The sequence below is a fragment of the Alligator sinensis genome, unplaced genomic scaffold (genome assembly GCF_000455745.1).
Source record: "Alligator sinensis unplaced genomic scaffold, ASM45574v1 scaffold496_1, whole genome shotgun sequence".
Classification (NCBI taxonomy): Eukaryota; Metazoa; Chordata; order Crocodylia; family Alligatoridae; genus Alligator; species Alligator sinensis.
Window position 1 is genome coordinate 870,296 of NW_005842246.1, and position 13,343 is coordinate 883,638.

The window sequence follows — 13,343 nt, forward strand, 5'->3', positions numbered from 1 at the left end:
CCCTAGTGGGGCTGTGCACTTCCTGGATAAGGTGAAGGTCCTGTAATACAGCCAGGAACCTACGCAAGTGGTCAGACCTGGCTGTCTGCTCCTCCCAGCAAATGTCTGGGTAGTTTAGGTCACCCATGACAATAACATCCCTTGACCTAACTGCCTCCATAAGCTGACTGGAGAAGTCCTGGTCTAGCTCTTCCCACTGGTTGGCTGGTCTGTAGTAGACACCCACCGTAAGGTCCCTTTTGCCATGCCCCCCTTGTAGTTTGACCCATAGTTTCTCTGCCCGACCCTCCTTTAACCCGAAGCTAATCCTTGGTGATGTGAGGTGCTCTTTGACATAGAGCACAACCTCCCCATCTTTCCTCTCTGTCCTGTCTCTTCTATATAGGGTGTACCCCCGAATGCCCACCGCCCAGTCATAGGCTTATTCTCTTATATTGCATATACACATTTTAAAACATACTTACACATTTATAACATGTTCAACATGACCTTTTACTGGTCTCCCTTTCTCATCCGAACCAGGCTTTGCAGCCCTACCTACTGTTTGGCTACAGCTGAGGATTGGAAGTGGGTAAACCAACTAAAGCTGAATCCAGACAAGACAGCAGTGACAGTGGTTGGCAGACTCCATGACCTGAGGGGTAACAGGGAGAAGGGCATGGGGGATAGAGACACCTATTATCGATGGGGTTCAACCTCCCCTTCTCATTCAGGTTTGCCTTGTTGTGGGTCCTAGATTCTTTACTGAACTTGAACTCTGAAGTTGCTGTGCTGAATAGGAGCACCTTTCACCACGACAATCTGGTGAGAAGGCTGCAGCACTTTCCTTCAGATGTGGATCAATCATTTTTTTGTACTTTTAAGACTAGACTACTGCAATGTGTTATATGGGGGGGCTGCCCTTGAGGACTGTCTGGAAGCTGCAGCCGGTGCAAAATGTGGTGGCTTGCCTTCTAAATGGGATGGGTCACCAGGAGTATAGTTATTGTTCCAGAGTCTGTATTGGCTTCTGATAGCTTTCTGGGTACAATTCAAGGTACAGTTTTTAACCCCAGAGACCCTAAATGGTCTGGCCCCTACTGATTAAGGATCTGCCTCCTCCCTTATATCCCACTGTAATCCTTAAGGTCAGCCAAGAGTAATCTCCTGCAAGTATCATCTGTGCACCAAGTTCAGTTGGCAAAAATATATGGAAGGTTCTGCTCCTCAGCTCTAGAATTCCTTCCACCTTGCAGTGTGTCAGAGCCCGAGCCTAGACAACTTCCAGAAGTATCATAACATCTTCTTCTGCAGCATGACTTGTGTAAAAGGGCCATATGATTGCTCAAAGCTGCAGTATGAGTTCAGGATCCTAAGGAGAGGAAGGATGGAAAGCAGCAGAGTAAAGACCCTGGACTTCAGAAAAGCAGACTTTGCCTTGCTCAGGGAACTCATGGGCAGGATCCCTTGGGAAGCCAGACTGAGGGGGAGAGGAGTCCAAGAGAGTTGGCTGTACTTTGAAGAAGCCCTACTGAGAGTGCAGGAACAAACCATCCTGATGTGCAGGAAGACTAGAAAGTATGGCAGAAGACCAGCTTGGTTTAGCAGGGAATTCTTCAGTAAATTAAATCACAAAAAAGAAGCTGATAAAGAAGTGGAAACATGGACAAATAACTAGGGAAGAGTAGAAGAGCATTGCTCAGGCATGCAGGGATGAAGTCAAGAGTGCCAAAGTGCAACTGGAGTTGCTTCTAACAAGGGATGTGAAAGGTAACAAGAAGGGTTTCTACAAGTATGTTAGTAGCAAAAGGAGGATCAGGGACAGTGCGGGTCCCATCCTAAATGGGGGAGGCAAACTAGTGACAGAAAATGCAGAAAAGGCTGAAGTACTTAATGCCTTCTTCACCTAAGTCTTCACAGGCAAGGCCAGCTCCCAGACTACTGCACCAAGCAGCACAGTTTGGGGAGGGAGGAGCAGCCAAAAGGGGCGAAAGAACAGGTTAGGGAATATTTAGAAAAGCTAGACATATACAGGTTTCCCTCCCCAACCATCGTTTTGCCAACCATGGTTCTGAATATCCACGCTTAATATTTTATATACCATTTTGGCTACCACGGTATACAGTTTTGAGTAAACATGGTTTTCCATGACTGTGCATGAGCCCACCACCTGCCATTTTTCGCATAAGCCTCTGGTCTTGCCAACCACAGTTTTGCCAACCATGGGAACTTTCAGGAACCTAACCCCAGTGGTTGGCGAGGGAAACCCATACAAATCCATGGGGCTGGATAGGATGCAGCTTAGAGTTCTGAGAGAGCTGGTGGATGAGATGGCAGACCCACTAGCCATGATCTTTGAAAACTGATGGAGATAAGGAGAGGCCCCAGATGACTGAAAAAGGGCAAACATACGACCCATATTTAATAAAGGGAAAAAGGACAATCCAGGGAACTACAGACCTGTCAGCTTCATCTCACTCTCTAGAAAAATCATGGAGTAGATCTTTAAGGAATCCATTTCTAAGCACTTGGAGAAGAGGGTGATGAGGAACAGTCAGCATGGATTTACCAAGGGCAAGTCATACCTGACCAACCTGATTGCCTTTTATGACAAGGTGACTGGCTCTGTGGATGTGGGGAGACCAGTGGATGCAGTGTACCTTGATTTTCAGCAAAGCTTTTGATACAGTCTACCACAACATTCTCACAGGCAAGCTAAGGGAGTATGGGCTGGATGAATGGACTTCAAGGTGGATAGAAAAATGGCTGGATCATCAGGCTGAGAGGGTAATAATCAATGGCCCAATGTCTACTTGGCAGTCAGTATCAAGTGGAGTGCCCCAGGGGTCAGTCCTGGGGTCGGTTTTGTTCCATGTCTTCATCAACAGCCTGGGAGATAGCATACAGTGCACCCTCAGCAAGTTTCCAGATGACACCCAGCTGGGGGGAGCAGCAGATGCACTGGAGGGTAGGACTAGGATTCAGTGTCCTAGACAAATTGGAGGACTGAGCCAAAAGGAATCTCATAAGGTTCAGCAAGGACAAGTGCAAAGTTCTGCACTTAGGACAGAACAATTCCATGTAATCCCATGATTCTTCCAGGCTGAGTGGCTGGGCAGCAGCTCTGCAGAAAAGGACCTGGGGATTACAGTGGACAATAAGCTCAATATGAGCTAACAGTGTGCCCTTGTTGCCAAGAAGGCTAATGTCATACTGGGCTGCATTGGTTGGAGTGTTGCCAGGAGGTCAAGGGGTATGATTATTTCCCTCTATTCAGCACTGGTGAGGCCACATCTGCAGTACTGTGTCCAGTTTTGGGCCCTCCACTACAGAAAGGATAAGGACATATTGGAAAGTGTCCAGGATACGGCAACAAAAATGCTGAAGTGGTTGGGGGACATGACTTCTGAGTAGAGGCTGAGGGAACCAGGCTTATTTAGTCTAGAGAAGAGAAGACTATGAGGGGATTTAATAGCAGCCTTTAACTACCTGAAGAGGGGTTTGAAAGAGGATGGAGCTAGACTGTCCCTTGTGGTGGTAGATGACAGAACAAAGAACAACGGTCTCAAGCTGCAGCAAGGGAAGTTTAGGGTACATATTAGGAAGAATTTTAGTAAAGCACTGAAACAGATTACCCAGAGAGGTTGTGAATTCTCCATCCTTGGTGGTTTTTAAGACTCCCCTAGACAAAGCTTTAAGTTGGGGATGATCCTGCTTTCAGTAGGGAGTTAGACTAGATGACCTCCTGAGGTCCCTTCCAACACCACTTTTCTATAATTCTGTGATGACTTAAGTAGGCAGAGTTACGTTTTGGGGCACTGTCTGGAAGGTTTGTTCTATTACCTATTACTTTATTTTAATATTTTTGTCTGTCTTTATAATCTATATGGTTTTACTATAAACTGCCCTGATCCTCCTTTGAGGAGGGTGGTATATAAAATAAATAAATACTTCTAAGAGATTCTATGACAGCTATAGTAAAGGCTTCTAAATAGTATCAAGTGTCATTAAAAATGCATGACTTTATTAGATAAAAATTCAAGGGTTCTTTATTCAGACTTCATCAAATGGTTTTAGTAAAAACAAAATAACCGGCCTTTTCTTTGTCTACCTAAGACTTCCCTTCCTCTCTCCCCATTTTCTACCTATACATGCATCTCTTCTTGGAGCAGGTGCTAAATCACTTTTTTAGTACTACTCACTACAGGCTGGATCTTCACTCAAAGTCAACAGTATCATTTCCACTGTTTTCAACAGGGATTTAAAAAAAAACAATTCCCCCCCCAGCACCGCAAACTGCATATACCACACAAGCAGGCAGATACTGTGCAGGGGTGTACCCCGGGGACCACTAGCAGTGGCACAAATATGTGCCACTGCTACTTGTCCCTGGGGAACACACATTCCCCCTCATGGGGACATGCCCTAGGAACCTTCAGCTGGCATAAAGAATTTTAACAAGGAAATACATGCATGGAAGTAGCTGAGGGAGGCATTCAATCTGCCTGAAAAAAAAGTGCAGAAATGGCTATAAGATGCAGAGAAATAACAATCCGAACTGACATAATGAAATGCGGAGGGGCCACATTAAAAGACTAAATTAGTTAAAATAGGAAGAGGCAAAATTAGAGTTATGCAGGCCCGTTAATGGTGAAATGCAATAAGCTTCAAGTCAATACAGTAGAAAAGCAGGAAAACAGAAGGGGTTCAAAGCTCCTTTCAGGCCAGTACTTGCATGTGGGCTTAAGAGCTTTGCTCACTTGAGGTCTGAAATATCAAAGAATAGAATACTTTTCTAGTTAATTAGAAGTAGAAAAATGGAACACAGGCATACCATTTTGCAAGTCTTGCTTTGCCAGTTCTGGCAAGTGGACTTAAATGTAGCTGTCACAGTATAAATATCTTGCATTAACACCACTTGGATTTGAGAAATGAGAATTGGCTCTCTTTTTATGGGAATCAATAATATACAGTAAAAACTGACTGTTTTGGTTTCTCACCCCAGCACAGAATAAATTTATATATTCACAATTTTATCCTTCACTACCCATGACTATTTGACAAACAAGACTAAAGTTAAACCCTGTAAAAAGTGCATATTTCCAATACTGTTTACAGGCGTTCTCTTTCCAGACCCATTCATTTTTAGTAGAAGATTATTATCTAGTATGATCCAGTCAAATTTGCTGATAAGAAGCTATTCTGAATCTTCCATGCTACATTTATACTAAATGTATCACTTGCTTGTGATGGAAGATATCCACGTTATTTATAAGTTTCTGATTTTAATGCTCTGCTTGTGTCTCCTGATATCAAATGGTATGATCTACCAGAAATTAATTCATAGCAGGAAATGAACAATTTCAATGGGCTTCAGGTTTAAAAACGAACGTACTACACACTCAATAAAGAAGATAAAGAGAAATTCAACAGAATGACTAAGCTATGATCAATAAGATTAATTAGGGCTTGTGTAATTACACCTCACTAGAAAGAGAAAATAGGAGTGCTTCTTTATTGTCTACGACCATAAATATGAAGTTGGTGTGTTTGAATGCTGTACTGCTGTTCTGATTTTCCTCCCTTGGGTTGTAGACATTGGTAGTGACCATATGAAGTGGTATAGTGGCCATATAAAGCCAATGTAGCCTTTCTATATGAGAAATTCTTACTTACTAGCTGTTGTTTAATTAAGTTCTAGTGGCCCTGTATCTTTCCTTTTTGTGTATTTATGACTTCTTCAGGCAAACAATCTATGGTACAACAGGTATCCACCTTACAGATGGCTTATGGTTACTTAAAAATGTATTGATTGTCCCAGATAGGAAGGATACAGCACATCATGACTCATCAACATCTACCTGATATGATAAAAATTATAATTCCGGACTCTTCAGATACCAGAAAATTGGTCTAAAACTATTTAAATAACTTTTAAAAATTACTGCAGTCTAAAGACTGCATTTATAATTCTTTTTATAAAATACATTCTATTAATAATTTTAAAAATTGTTTAGCAGTTAATCAATTTACTATTAAATTGACCACAGTAAAATTTTACTTCAATTTCCTCTTTTTGCAAGAACTTGTATTGTAAATTGTGACACAATAGCTGGAACAAGTGAAAATCCTAAATAGAGTCCTTCCAGTAAACTCCTTAACTAACAAGCAATTTAGAAGCACTGACAAATTAGAAATGTTGTATACCCATGGCAGGATAAAAAATGAGACCATTTCTTGAAAAAATTATCCACAAAAAAAGTTATCCATGCAAATAAGCTTATACTCATACACGCACACAAGTGTGTGTGCATATTACACTTACATTTAAGACATTTCATTGAGGCCTTTATGAAAAGACCATTCAACGATAAAAGTAGTTGCCACCAGGTACTATATTAAACTTTTTTTAATTAAAGGGATTATAATCATACAATACAATAAGAATTATACATAACAAAAGATAAAACAGAATGAATGTGAAAGCAGTACTATTTAGAGCTAGTGAACAATCAAAGCTTCAGGAAAACCTTATTCTTTGGATCTTACTAGAGAACATATATAAGGCATGGCAGCACATAATTTCTAATTTACAACATTGTAAAAATGTTTCTGAATATTAAATGATGAATATCTCATCAACAATAATTTTGCTCTTTTTCATTGTACATGAAATGAAGGGAAGATAATTTTTTTAAGTGTATACTTGTAAGATTTTTTGATTAACTATCACTAGAGTTGGGTGACAACATATTTTAATTTGTTTCTGAAGTAAAACTGTGCAGTGCTTACAGCTTCAAAACTGTAATCCTAAAATGTTAGTTTAAGTAGTTTGGAAATCTGTCTGCTCCCATTTTCCCAGCTAACATGGAATCTGTACGAAGAGCAGCAGCTTCCTCACCCAAAATGCCATACTATTTCCACCCTAACTTGAAGAAAGAACCACAGGGACAAAAGGTTAATTCCGTTTCTTTGCATTTGGCCTCACACTTTGGATAAGTATGCCAACTATGAGGACTGCTTCAGTAATGTAGACAACAGTTTATTGGAGACTAAAAAGATTATTCACTTGTTTCACAAGAGCTGAACAGCTATTAGTGATGTATGATGAATCACTGAATGGCTGCAAAATTTACAGTCTCAATCTCTTGAGCATCAAAACTTTGTATATTCATAGCAGTGGTTTTCAACCTTGTTGAACCCAAGAAACACCTTTGAACATACCAGCTCTTAACTTTCACTCATTTTTTCTGAGTACAGGTAAGTATCAGACCAGGTAGGTTTAAGCACGCAGAGAAGCCAAAGCACTTACATAACTGGTTAATAAGCAACCAGATCAGGTCAACAGGAGCTTCCCTAATTATTTTTTCATTCAAATTTAAGTTTTAAAGACATTCTATTCCATTAATATTCTATTCCATGAATATTTATGCCAAGTGTTTGGTCAGAAAACTGTTACAAAGTTCTAATAAATACCATCACCTTGAAAATTAGAAGTTGCCTAAGATATTCTTGACATTTAAAAGCACATTTTAACTAAATGTAAGCAGTGAAGTTAATAGACCATTAAGGTATTGTATTTTCTGACATTTGGGCAAAGAAAATCTAAGTCACGATTAAACAGCAACCTTAACTTTAACAGGCCTGTGTGTGCATTTAACTGTTTGAATTATACTGCCCTTTCAGTACCTATGGTCAATGCTCACAGGGAGCATGAGACTTGCACGTGGGGGATTGGGGAGTGAACCACTCAACTCTTTTGTACAAGGCTAAGGACAATTCACAGTGATGTAGTTAAAGTAATGCAAGCTTCCTTGTGGAAAGGATCTCAGCCTGGAGAAGAACTTTGAGGTAGGATGAGTGGGCATTGCAGGAAAAAAATAACTGGGAGACATTTGGAGCAAGAAGTAACACTGTAAGAATGCTGAAGGGAGGGAACTGAAAGGAATGGGAGGACACTATGATGTTACAGCAGAAAATGGGATTTTACAGGGAAACACATTTTAGAAAAATGTAGGGGGACAATGGTTGGAAATGGAAAACAAAAAGTTAAGAAATTGTCCAAACAGACGAAAACACAAAGAAACAGACAAAACAGGAAGAGGGAGAGCAGGAGACTGCTGCAAAAAGACTCCAAAGGATCTGGAGACAAAGGTGTTCCATTCCAAAAAAGTTGGGTAACATTGCATTATAGTATAGCACAACTCATATGGAGGAATAAATATAAAATGGCTTTCTTTAATTTTTCTTAATATTAAAGTGAATGGACATATATGAATTTGAATCCAAGTGCAAAACGCTGACTCAGTTGCTTAAACAAGAAAAGCACTCTGACTCTTAAGACATTTATATCCAAATGGTTAGAGAAAGTTTTTGAATAATCCAGAGCTGACATTTGTTACAGAAAGTATCTCATAAAGCTAAAGCAAATGGATCTGGGAAAGGTGATTAAGAATTCCCAATGAAGGAAAATCTACTTATTTGATAGGACTATGTGAAATCAACATAGTACCACATGGTCTCAACTGCTGTGTTCTCTCCCAGATGCATATATATGTGGCAAAGTACTCAAAAGGAAACAGCTGGCTAGGCAGAAATATAGACACCCTTTCAAGGTGCTTGCGGGGCATATGATGCGGACAACATAAAAATTTAGGATTCCACGGGGGGGGGTGGGGAAGTCAGCTATGACTTTTACAATATATACTTATAAAGCAGGGATGAGCAAAATATGGTCCGCGGGACCCATAAAAAATTCAGAAAATATTTATCTACTGCCTGTCAGAGATGACAGAAGCCAGGGGCAGTAGGACCCAAGAGGAGCCGGTAGCAGGAGATGGGAGCCCAGCCCCCCCCTGTAGTCCCAATATGTTAGATTTTAGACATAAGGCCTAAATTTAGACATGATACTTTATTTTTGCAATATGCTTCTGTATATAACATGGCTTGTCAATAGCTTCTGTATATAGGTTAAAGGCAGCTTTGCACATAGAGTTTCACAATTGCACCTGTTCAATGACCTAGAGTTACAAGAAGATAAGGGGTTACTAAAGGACACTGAGTTTACCACAGCTTCCCCAACACGCATGTGCCATCCTCTATCCCATAAGTTGAGTCTAACTTGAAAGGCCCTGACATCCTGTGGAAACTTAGACGTAACAGTAAAATTGTGAAACTGCCAATAACTGCTTAACACGCTATGGTTCTTTGTTTAGATAAGCTATAAAAAGACCCTCGGACAAAGACCGGGCGTCGACTCTGCTTTGGGCTACTAGCCCCCTAGTCGAACTTGCTTGCAAACAATAAACATGAGATGGATCCAGCCTGAATGTGTATGACTCTCTCTTGTGGTATATTGGAAAAGCCTCCAGGGACACGAAACTAGCCGTTTGTGCAACAACCCCACCCCACCCCCAGCCATTTCCCTACTTCCTGACCCTGTGCTGCTCCAGCATCATGTGGCTCCCAGCTGCATTGCTGGACTGGGAAGCATGGTGCCCCACTGGTACAGGGGTGTGTGCGCATGGGCAGGCAGGGGCAGAGAGTGAGCGTGTGTGGGCATGTGTGAGTATGTGTAGGCAGGGGCAGTGTGTGTTAGCAGGGGCAGTGCATGCGTGAGTGTAGGCAGGGGCAGTATGTATGTGCAGGCAGGGGCAGAGAGTGTGTATGTGTGTGTGTGTGTGTGTGTGTGTTCATAGGGCAAGTCCCCTTGCTGTACCCCCCCCTCACCATACACATGTATCCACACAACCCCTTCCGCTGCCATACACACAGACCCTCACACCTCCACACCCCATATATCCACACACACACCTGCATGCTCCCTCACCCCACATACCTATAGACCCCCACAAACCTATACCCACCCTCCCACAATATACAAGCGTAGGACTTCATTTTAAGCTACTGTGCAATCACCTCTGTGTACACTACACAAACACATGTAAACCAGGGCAAAAATATTTTTTGAAATCAAATTAATGAATGTTTTAGATATTTGCTTTTTAGAATAAAATTCAGTATTTTTCTGGTTCTGAGATTGCAAAACCCCTTGCTGAAAAGAGTACTTCTGGGGGCAAGGGGTAGGTCTTCTGGGGGCAAAGGTCCGGGGTTACGGGGCGGGAATTCCAGTCCCAAGATGGTGACCAGGGGATGGGGCACCTGTCAAGGGGCAGGGCTACCCATGCAGCCCTCAACAACTTGCTAAAAAACTCTGTAAGCGGCCCTCCCCCCAAAATAATTGCCCGCCCCTGTTGTAAAGTGTACTGTCTATCTTTGTCTTTAATAACATTTTTCTAATGGTATGACAATGTCTGTTACTATTTATCATTTTTCTATAATCCATTTTTATTTTTTTATCCTTCTACTGCATATGTTAGTTTCTTGAACAGTTAATAAATACTGTAATTATATTTACTCATTTACATTTAACTTGCAAGTTAAAAAACAGGCCTACACACTGTTTTCCCCTTTCTGGTCCCAACTACAAGGGCTGCTCATTGGAAAACCGATATTATCAGAAAAATCAAGGAAGTAAAAGCTGAGCAACTGAGAATAGTATCTGTAAAGTGACTAAACATATAAGTCTTTGTTAATATAACTGGAATGGCTACTTAACAAGTTGGAACAAATAAGCCTGTGTTAAAGACTTACCTTCTTTGAATTATCAAAATAGGGGTTGGAATTCAGAGTAAACATCTCAGATATTATTAAGACTTGAGAAGACCAAAACCTAGCATTTCTGACAACTTTAACATTTAAAAAATCATTAGGAAAGAGAAAAGTGCTAAAGCACTCCAAACCAAATTTAAAAAAATCCTCTGCTAATCACTTCTAAGGATACAAGTTTTCAAATCATCTTTCTGACACTACTTTGAAGAATGAGTTTATTACGCACAGAACTGTTAATACATCATTCATTATACATCATTCTGCCTCAGAATTTCTTTCATTCAGAAGCAAGTCAGAGACTAGGCTGTCAAGTCAGGCATCATCATGTAATGGCCGAACACTAAAGACAGTTTCAAAACCACAATGAAAGCCAGCTAAAATATTTAAGACAAAGTTTTAAAAATAAAGCTATACACATTAACATATAATGCATAAGGTCATGCTGGAGGGAGAAGCAGAGAAAGAACATTCTTTCCACGCTCACTTTTTTTTTCAATCTTTGCTTCCTTAGCTTTATTTCTACATTAATATCGATATTCAGTTAAATATTGTCACTTATTTTTCCATATTACAACCCCTCATGGTACAGAAACTAGCTTTGTATAAATAATTTATTATAAAAGGAGACCTACACTAACATGCTCCTTCCACTGTAGGAGAAAAGAATGAAGTTATGAAAAGGGATTCTTTTGTTCTTGCAGAACATAGCTCTATGAATTATTATAATTTTAATATATTACAATCTAATAAATTTACCACAGTGAAAAGAAAATATGAGCTGCACCTAACTGTGTAACAGCGGATGTCTTTACATGTGCTCTCCAAGAGCCACTCTCAATAAAAGCCCCCACAGTGTCTCATGTATTCAGCATCCTGCACTTCAAAATGGCGGCAGGGGCACTTTAACTAAAGCTCATTCAACGAGCTTTAAAGCACCCCTGCTGCTATTTTGAAGCATGGGGATGCTGAATATGTAAGATGAGGAGGCTGCTGGAGCATATTAATTAGCATGCTCCAGCAGACTTGATTAATTAAGTCTGCTTCGATTCACTGTAATTACAGCACGTCAGAGGAGTGTCCTTGCACATCTACAGGCATCCCGTATCTCCAAAGGAGGCTTCTTTATAAATAACACAGGGAAAGAAAAAAAAATCAGCAAACTGGGAGATCAGCAACTCATCTGCCTTTCAGTTTTGTCATAGCCTTAGTCTTCGCCTAGTCATTGAGGAATTGGGTTTTATGCTTCTGAAGCAGGTATGTCTTTACAGAGTAAGGCACTATGAAGTAGAAAGCTTCAGTACTTACCAGAGTGCTTTGATCCACCTCCTCATAACTTGCTGCCATGAGTCAGCAATTAGAATTGTGTCCTTTTGCAATAGTTAGCTTTTTAATAACCTCCAGTGTAGTTTAAGGTGGGGCTGCTTAAACAGTCGGGAAATTTGGCTGGCGGTGAGGGAGTGGTGTCAATTAATGCTGCAAATGCTTCCCTACCACCAAAATTTCCAAGCTCTGGGGGCTAGATAACAGGTGCTGTGTGCAAGGCAGGGCCAGCACGTACAGGGCTGGGATAGCAGGCCTGATCCAGCATGAGCAGAGCCAGGGCAGTGGGCCTAATCAGATGCATGCAGGATCAGGGCCTGGATAGAAGGCCTGATCCAGTGTGTGCGAGCTGGAGCATAGGGCCCAATCTGGTATTCACAGGGTCAGGGTTGCAGTTCAATTTAGGATGCGTGCTGGACAAAGCCTGCAAGCCAACCCTGCACCACTTCTCCAGTTGACAGGGCCAAAAGTTTGGGCATGATTGGTTTAAGGAGTTTTATATGTTAATATAATCATATTTGTGCCCTACACCTGCTAGTTTTATGAAGGTTTATAGTTCATGTACTGAACTCCTCTCATGAAATTAGAGTGAACTGTCCTCTATCCTGGTGTACAACAGACCAAGTTGTAAGCAGTCTTTCAGTATGAATCTGCATTAGTGTTGCTATGCAACTGAAGGCTCAAGTGCCTTTAGGGGCAACATTCATCTTGCACGCACCAAATTTCACTGCATTCTTCAGTAGCTCAGGATAAAGAGACAAGGCTGAGAGTAGGTTTGGTGTCTCCAGCCAGAGCATACTGATTTTAAGTGAAGAAATACTCCTGAGTGCACACTTGCAGGCATCTTTTAGGATGCATAAGTTTGACTAATTTAAATAGGACTCTGGAACGCTACTGAAAAAGAGAAATACAGCTTGATTGAAAGAGCAAGGACAAATGTTTAATTAAGAGCAAGGCATCAACAGCAAAATCTCAAGCATCTTTCACCACCAGCAGCTGGCTATTTTGCTCAGCTGTGGTGCATTTGGCCAGGGCAGCTTATAGGAAAGTCACTCCTGGCATGAATTCATTAACACATTAACTTTAATTACCAAAGCAATGTCATACCCCAGCAGTAACTAGGGCTTCTTCCCAAGATGAAACTAGACATGTTTAGCTGAAAGAATTGGAGATGTTCTCACAGCAAATTGACCAGCTGGCAATGGTTATGCTGATCTAGACCTGCAAATACGCTAAACAGGGCTGTGACCCCCCCAGCACATGTAAGCTGATTGAAACAGAATTTCATAGCATTACATGCACTGATTGTGGTTCCCACTGACTTCAGTGTAAGCTACAGATTATGCCTCTCTTTGGTGTGTAGCATACTCCTG

The 13,343-nt window shown here is 41.1% G+C and overlaps 1 protein-coding gene across 1 annotated transcript in view; it reads right to left on the reverse strand.

The window, feature by feature from the left end:
• MAN1A1 (mannosidase alpha class 1A member 1) overlaps positions 1–13,343 on the reverse strand; it is a 194,024-nt gene that overhangs the window by 74,017 nt on the left and 106,664 nt on the right. The gene's annotated exons all lie outside the window — the stretch shown is intronic.